The sequence below is a fragment of the Lipotes vexillifer genome, unplaced genomic scaffold, assembly GCF_000442215.2.
Source record: "Lipotes vexillifer unplaced genomic scaffold, Lipotes_vexillifer_v1.1 scaffold47, whole genome shotgun sequence".
In the NCBI taxonomy this organism is placed as follows: domain Eukaryota; kingdom Metazoa; phylum Chordata; class Mammalia; order Artiodactyla; family Lipotidae; genus Lipotes; species Lipotes vexillifer.
Genome location: NW_006791298.1, coordinates 2927566 through 2936304, shown reverse-complemented (window position 1 = coordinate 2936304; position 8739 = coordinate 2927566).

Sequence of the window (8739 nt, the reverse complement as noted above, 5' to 3'; positions counted from 1 at the left end):
CCCGCGTCTCCTGCATCGGCAGGCGGACTCTCAAGCACTGCGCCACCAGGGAAGCCCTCTCATACTTTTAAAGTGATGTTTGGTTTAACTTAAGCTAAATAGACATAGAATGTCCCCACTAGATTATCATAATCTGAGGTTTACAGTTTCAAGTAACTTAGCCAAAATCATCAGGCCGCAAAAGTCAATTGGCTGACTTCTACCCCATCTTCTTTTAACTATGCAACATCACATCCTCCCATTAACCAGATAGTATAACTGAGGTAGTCTTTACAAGCTGAAAATTAGGTATTTGCCTGATCAGATACAATCTGATAACTTCTTTTAGTGTAATCTTAGTGTAGATCTAGAAAAATGTTAAAATTAGTCTACCTAGACCAGAGCTCAGCAAAGACATAAGGCACATGTCCTTGCTCTTGTGAAAGTGCTATCATATCTTTAATGACTATTGTCAAGACCTCTCACCCACAAGACTGAAAAATACACTGAAAGTGAAAAAGTGATTTACCAAGTGGCACTACAGAGTAAATTGTTTCACATTTGTTAAGTTGTGAGAACACAAAAATGATACCTAGCTCAAACAGATGGAAGGGACAGTGGTATCAGCAATGTGATTTTAAAATATGAAATGTGACAACCATGGGTATATAATATCAGAGAAAAAAAAAAGCTAGCCTCATGAAAATATGACGGCTATTAAATCAGCAAAACTATAAAGTAATAATAGCCACCATTATTGAGCACTCCAAATACATATTATAGTGAATCTTCATATTATGTTCCCATTTCATAGATAAGAAAATTGAAATTCAGAGAGGCCAAATACCTTTGATCAAAATCACATTTCAGAAGTGACAGAGCCAGGATTTAATTGACTGTAGGACTATCCGATCCAAAGCCCATGCTCTTTCCAGATAATCATTCTGCATCTCAAACCCTCCCTAGAATTTTGAAAATACAGTATAGCTATCTCTTACACAGTAAGTTTTTAGCTCTTATAATTTAATAATTTTTTCTCACACTTCATCTCATTTATGTAAGAATATTTAAAAGCAATAGATAAATAAATGTAACCCATTAAGACTTCCCTGGTGGTCCAGTACTTAAGACTCTGCACTTCCACTGCAAGAGACACGGGTTTGATCCCTGGTCAGGAAACTAAGATCCCAAGTGACGCACTGTGCGGCCAAAAAAAAAAAAAAAAAGTAACCCATTAAGTACATATATTGAATATTCTGTACTAGAATATGGTTCCCAAAGTAGAGAGCAGATTCGCTCAATCTCCTGTGGGGCTTCTTCACTTAATTCATGGGGCCCCATGGGTGGTGGCGGTAGAGGAGGGTGATTCAGTCTCCTCCCCTGAACTACAATATACACTATCAATATCAGAGGGAAGGAGTCATCAAACTGCCGGAGGCTTGAACGACAGGTATCTTGGAATATCAGATATCTCAAATCAAGACAAAAGTGAAATTAAGGTTTAAAAAAAAATCTCTAAATGTCTAAATAGTTACTCAAAAATATCTGTTACCGGAAATGTTGAAATGATAGTTATCATAGTATAATTCCTCTGTTTCCTTTCTTTCTCTCAGCTAAATTTTCAATAGTGGTCTTTACAGAGAAAGACAAATACTGTATGATATCACTTATATGTGGAATCTAAAAAATACAACAAACTAGTGAATATAACAAAAAAGAAACAGACTCACAGATAAAGACAACAAAGTAGTGGTTACCAGTGGGGAGAGGGAAGGGGGGGCAATACAGGAGTATAGGATTAAGTACAAACTATTATGTACAAAATAATCTACAAGAAGGAACTTCCTTGATCGTTCAGTGGTTAAGACTTCCCCTTCCAATGCAGTGGGTGTGGGTTCGAACACTGGTTGGGAAGCAAAGATCCCACATGCCTCGAGGCCAAAAAACCAAAACACATAAAACAGAAGCAAAATTGTAAGAAATTCAGTAAAGACTTTAAAAATGGTCCACATCAAAAAAATCTTAAAAAAAAAAAAAAAAACCAAGGGGAATTCCCTGGTGGTCCAGTGGCTAAGACTCCTTGCTCCCAATACAGGGGGCCTGGGTTCCATCCCTGGTCAGGGAACTAGATCCCACATGCCACAACTAAAAGATCCTGCATGCCGCAACTAAGACCCAGCTCAGCCAAATTAAAAAAAAAGGAAAAAAAAGCTACAAGGATATATTGTATAATACAGGAAATATAGCCAATATTCTATAATAAAAAAAAATAGTGGTCTTTTTGTGGGCCGACTCAATGAGATACTTCCAAGTTCAATGTCAGGCCTAGGACTAAGAATTAGTCTTGTCCTTTAATCCAATCTGTTAACTCTTATACTCGATTCCCTCCAGCAGCAAGAGCAACTTTTATCATAAAATCATAATTCCTGATGTATGTGGAAAGGTGATGCTGCTGAAGTACCATCAATAAAGCAGATGTTTCACAGTGGTTGTGATTAATTTGTGCTGATCTTGATACCACTTTGCTCTTGTAACCAACATTTACATTTGTAAAATGGCAGAATTTGAGACATGGATTACTGATATAATCTGTAACAATGGCAAAGAAAGAAGCTAACTGAGCTATATAAAGACTAAATCAGTAAATCAACTATACTTCAGTAATAAAAAAAAAAAACACCTAAATCAATAGGGACCACACAAACTAGATATAAATTTGCAAAAAAAAAAAAAAAATGCATTAAGTGTATAACACTAAAGAGCATATTATCTTGATCCCAATTGGAGGGCAATGACAAAATAATCTGGGATTTTCTTTCTTCTTCTCTATATTAAATACTAGAATCTGTATGAATATCTTTCAGGGAAGCCATCTAAGGTCCTAGTTTTCGTATGGTGAATGGTTTAGATAACTGACAGGTGAGAGATTAACGTTTATGCCAATGTTCACAGCAATGAAGGATAAATTATATAACCGTTTAAGCTTTTAAAAATGCCTTTTTTTTTTCTCATTAAAAAAAAGAATGAGATTCTGACAACTATCCCACAAAAATTTTACCACCAGTATAGTCTGAACCCAACCCTGGGAGAGGTGGTAAATAACTAGGGATCTCCAAATAGATCTCAGAGCAGGCCCCATAGACAGCCCTGGAACATGTATACTGAATACAGAATCCTGATACTTTCTCAAAGCTATAGCTTTTGCTCAGTTTTCTCCACAAACAGTAGTCTTAACATAGAGGCCAAACCACGGTGAATTCTTTGTGTGTCAAGATAAAGAAACCCAACACATGACAATATAACATCTTTAGTATTGAAATCTAAGCAAATGACTCTCAAATTCTCTATACTTTACTAAGGAAATAAAAGTTCTATAAAAGAAAGACACTCTAACAAATAAAGCTGCCCCTGTGTGCAATGGATGTTTTGTGAGGTAGTGATTCCTTTTCTATTGGGAGAACTGAAGCAGAGGCTGGCTGAAAACCCCGAGGTACTCTAGAGGAGTTTTCTTCATTAGGCTGGAGGTGGAACTGTCTGCTGGTACTTTAGGCTAGGCCAAGGAGTTTTCAACTAATTTCACAGTGGCAGAAAAAATATCGCAGAAAATCCAATTATATTATGAACGTTGAAATGTGTTATACTTTTTAAATCTCTAATAAATGCTTTTTAAATTCCTTCATTAAAAAAATTAACACGGTGTTTATAAAAGCATTTATTATAAAAAAGGGGGGACTGAAGGAAAGAAATGGGAAGAAAACAATCCCCCAAACTTGAGAAAAACCTCATTCGATCAATAAGCACCCTTCAAGATTCCTCATCCCCACTCCCATGGTCCTAGTCTGTCTTTTACTAGACAAATACTTTTGATCGTCCCCTTTGTGCTCAGCAATGTTAGACGGTAAGGAGCTCACAGGGCATCGTAGACAACGGTTCACTAGTTGACACCGTGGGCTCCAAGAAGGCGCAAGCGACCTGAGCTGGGAGGCTCAGGAAGGCTTCCCGGAGGAGGCGGTGCCTCCCAGGTGGAGCTTGAAAGCAAAGAGAAAATTTAAGGTTTGGGGTTGCTAGGTCGCTGTGATCCCCGGCATGCGCCTCTTGCTAGGGTAACGGCGAAAATGTGTTGTTGGTCTTTTGGAGAAAACTGAGTCTCGCTTACCATCTGTCGAGAGGAGAGAGTGGAAGGAATGGAGGCAGGAAAAGAACCAAAGCTCCCCTCTTCGATAAGACGTGCACTGCAGCTCCTGGTGCCGGATCCCGGGAAGACGCGTTCCAAATGCCCACTCCGCTGAAGCGGAAGCAGCTGGGCGGTGATGGCGGAGAGGAGACTTCTTGCCACGCGTTGGCGGCCGGGCGAACAGGCCCAAGTCGAGGGGCACTCCCGTCCCAAGACCCTGGCCTTGTCGCCCGAGTTCTCACGACCCTCCTTAAGGCTGTGGCTTAACTAGAATCTAGTAGCGCTGTCCCTGATTCCCCAGAGATCCTGGGTTGGGGCTTCTCGGCCGCCCTGGTTCGCACCGCGGAGATTTGTTCCCGTCGCGAGCTTACCCAGCGCGGGCCCCGGGGCGCCGCGAGAGCGGGTGTCGTTTTACGGATGGGTTTCCTCCCTAAGCAATTCAAATTCTCTTCGCCCCCGCAACCCCGGCCCCCTGCCTCACCCCCAGGCAGAGGGAGCTGGAGTCCCGCAGGCCGAGCCCTAGTGGTTGGCGCAAAGGTGGACCCGGCGTGGGAGGGGGTGGAGACGCCCATGGAGGCCGAGTCCCGACACCCGGGCGATGAGGCTGGACCTCTGACCCTCGGGGTGAGCGGAGCTTCGGGCCTGGATTTCCCGCCTTCGTTCTTCCCCTCCCAAATCCCGAGGCAAGAAGGAGATCTAGCCGTCGGTCCCCGGAGAACCGCTCAGCCCTGGGCGAGCAGAGCGGCTAGGCCCGGGCGGGTTGGGGCGGATCGGGCGCCCAGGACCGCGGGGCCACCCAGGGTCTAGGTCTTGGTCTTCCGCGAGCTGAGTCCCGCTCGGCCCAGTGTTTCTCTGCGTTTGTCTTTTGTTTTTTTTTCTTTCCACTCTTCCCAACCTTCTTTGCCCCATTGTTCGCATTTTTTCCTTTCCTCAAGGGGGGCATCCTTCCTGGGTAGAGAACAATTGTTCCTCCGCTGAGTATTTCCATGGCTTACCCTTGGGCCGCTGAGTGACCTTGGGGAAGTCACTGAACTTTCAGGAACTGTGTGAAAAGAGGGAAGGGTGCTCTCTAGGGCTGTTTTTCTGAAGATGCCTCCGAAATGTAGCCCCAGAGGACTCAAGGGAATGAAGGTGTTCCCTCTCCCTCCCCATCTCACCACTGATAGGACGGAGCTGTGTGCATAAGCACAAAATCATCTGAAAAAGGAGGGCTTTTGGTACGAGTTTTATATTAAAATAAGGGAGGTAACTAACTTCTTATTTTGAAAAATTCGGATGTAACACACCCTATTGGGAAATAAAAATAAGGTGATGCTTTCTATGACTCCTTCGCTGATTTTGCAACATTTCTTTTCAAATTTTGTTCTGCGTACTCGCCCCCCTTGGCTGGTGCTGCCCTCGGGGAGCAAAGAATGGCTGGTACATTCCTGAGAGGGCAAGGGGAGGGTGTAGTGATGGTTAAGAGAGAAGTTGGCTCTGGGTGTAACTATGCCAACTGTTGGAGGGAGGCAAAGGGAGGGTGGTCTTTTACGCGGGTCTGAGATCTGGTTGCCTTTAATTCGCCCTGAGACTGCATGTTGCGTTAATGGGCATCTGTCAGCGGAGGGCTCAGGTTTCCCCACTTGCCTCGGACAGTGGAAGCAAAGGGGCAAAAAGCAAAGTAGACCGCTCAACCAGAAAGAAATATGCCAGGCCTCTGGAACAGGGGGTGCGGACTGAGAGTGAGTGGGCACCGCGGGCTTCTCCTCAGGCCCAGGGTGGGGCCGAAGGACTCAAGACCAGGAGGAGACCCCACCTTTGAAAAGCCCCTTCTGATGAGACTCTCTTTTGCTCCATCCTTTCAGATAGCAAGGGACTGGAATAGGTTATGCAACCCCTCATAGAAAAAAAATTTTTACACCTAAAATCTAGTTGTTCAAAACCAAGCCAAACACTGCAAGTGTTTGTAACAGAGTTGTTTGTCTTTCTAGAAGCCATTAATAAACAAATAAACTCCTTACATCCCCTTAGGTCTCTACAGTTTATAAAACATTTTTCACTGACACCAACTCACCTAACCCTGCAAGCCCAAGTGACAAATAGACTCCTCATTCTCATTGTAGAGGCAAGGGAATGGAGAGAAAGAAACCAAGCAGTTTGTCCAAGGTCACAGTCAGGAAGTACCCATTCCCTGATTGGGACGCCTCCCCCGCCTCTGGAAGGCATGTATCATTCCACTGCTTCCTGTCATTCCCTCCCATGAAATAGACACACACACAACCGCCACGAGACCTGGGCACTCTGAGAATACCTTCCAGCCTCCCCATCCACCTCCCAGAGAGGCGTTCATTTACTAATTATGCTGCAGTTTGCAGCATGTCTAATAGACACATGGCTCTGGAACTGGCTTTCCTTCACATTATAGTCTCTTCAGTACAGTTCTTCAAGGAACCCACGTTAAAACGTGCACACACACACACACACACACACACACACACACACACCAGCCTTTCATAGTCCCCTCACTGCCAAGACTCTTCCTATAAACCATATAAAATAAATAACCTCAAACATAACTCTTAATTGCTTCCAAGTCCATGTTTCCTCATCACTAAACTTTATTGCTTCCCAATCTTTAGGGCAAACTTCCCTCGGGACTTTGTCCCTTCCAGGAGAGAGGCCGAGAAAAACAGTTTTTCCTTGATTCGACCTGGGTGTCCCAGGCCGGGAGGATGAGCACGGGAAGGGTGTCAGTGTGCTCAGAGCCTGGGAGGGAAGCAGAGGTCTCTCAGGGTTGGGAGTGGACCCTCGGAGACAAAACGCGGAAGTTTTCCATCTGCTCGTTGCCCCCTACAGGCCACGTCCGCCATCGCAGCAAGAGCCCTGCAGAGCCCATGCATGTATTCTAGCCTTCGTTCGCGTTTCCCTGGACCTCCGAATCCACCCTCTATTTCCGGAGGGACTGAGTACCGGGACCCCACTCAGGGACTCCGTCCAGGGGATACTCTAAGGGCCACAGGCCTTGGAACTGGATGGACTTTCTAGAAATGAGTGCCGGAAGAAGTGGAAACCAGTTTAAATTCGTGTGTAGCCGAAAGCTAAAATCCTCCCCATAAAAAATAACGTTTCTTCTTTTTATTACAAATAAATCTGCCTAAGTGAAATAAAAAGTCGATATCAGTCGTGTTGTCTTTAAATCTCAGTGTAAAAGGAGATTTCAGTGCCTTTCCTCGCTGCTGCCCGCGTCCGCTCATATCAAATGTGGGTTTCAAGCCCTCCCTTCCCCAAGTGCTTGCGTTCATTATATACAATATTTGCATTTTTCCCTTCTGTTCTAAGCCTTCGTGGTTTAGCAAGCTTAAACCAAAAAGAGCTTTTCAGCTGAGCTATGGCCAGGCCTATCTCCCTGACATCTGCCGGGACTTTAAACAGCCGCTGGTCGGTTTGGGGTCTGCGTCTAAGAGTCTCCTACCCTCCAAGAAATAAAGGAGGGGGACCATCTTCAGGCTCTAGTTCAAGGTTAATAAGTGTCTGGAAGGAAAGTTGCCGGGGGATCTCTCCTCTACACTCCACCGCCTAATGCATCGGGGGAGGGGGGTGGGAAGCCCTGCGAATCTCAAGCGGCAGCTTGTGGCCGAGTGTCACGCTGCGAGCGCAGGCTCGGCCGGTATTGCTGCTATGCGCGGAAATATGAGCGAGTAATTTTATAAGTAACAAAGGATCAGGGATGGAATGAGGCCCCTGTTATCCAATGTCATTTAGAAGCCTTGGATCAGCAGCTTCTTGAGGCTAAAAGTGAATTCAAGAAGCCCTGCCTTTCCCTTTTCCCAGGGGTGTCGGCTAAATTTAGAAATAACCTCTATGTCTTTGCACAAATCATGTACCATTTGCTGTTTGTGTAAAAACCGATTAGCCAGACACAACTGTGAAACAACTTGTTACTTTTATAGCTGCAACACACAAACAAATTTAGATCCGTTTATTTTTCCTTGTAAAAAGAGATTAGAAGGGACCCGCCCGGAGACTGTGTGGTCCATAATCTCTTCTCCGTGAAGGTAACTGTTGCTCCTCTCGGTGGCGGTTGATTATCAAGTTCTTGTTTATCAAGTTAAACGATCTCACCCCCGGCAGCTTGTTTTATTTTAGGACTCTGATCCAGAAGGAATGTTTACTCAGGACACAATAATGTTTACTGTTTACCAGGGAGATCGATTCGGTTTTTGCGAGGAAGGGTCTTTTAAAGCGACTCCCTAGCCCACGCCGACAGCAGGGAAATAAGGCTCGGATCAGCAGCCGGGAGGCATCTCCGCGACCAGGGAGGCGAGGTGGACGCCAGCGCCAGAGACTGGCGGCGTTTTGCAAACAGCACGCGCATAGGGCCGAGCTGACAGTACTGCTACCCGCTCTAGTTGAAAAAAGCGATTTCGCATACGTAATGGTAACAGCTAAATTAATTAAGAAATAATTAGAATTGATGCCATTTGAGGATATGTTATTGGTGATGGGAACCGGCTTCCCGCGTCTAGATGTTTCATTTCTACCTTAATACTTAAGGTTGCAACAGCTGAAATGCACATTAAAAATAATCCGCAAGGACATCTCCCCAT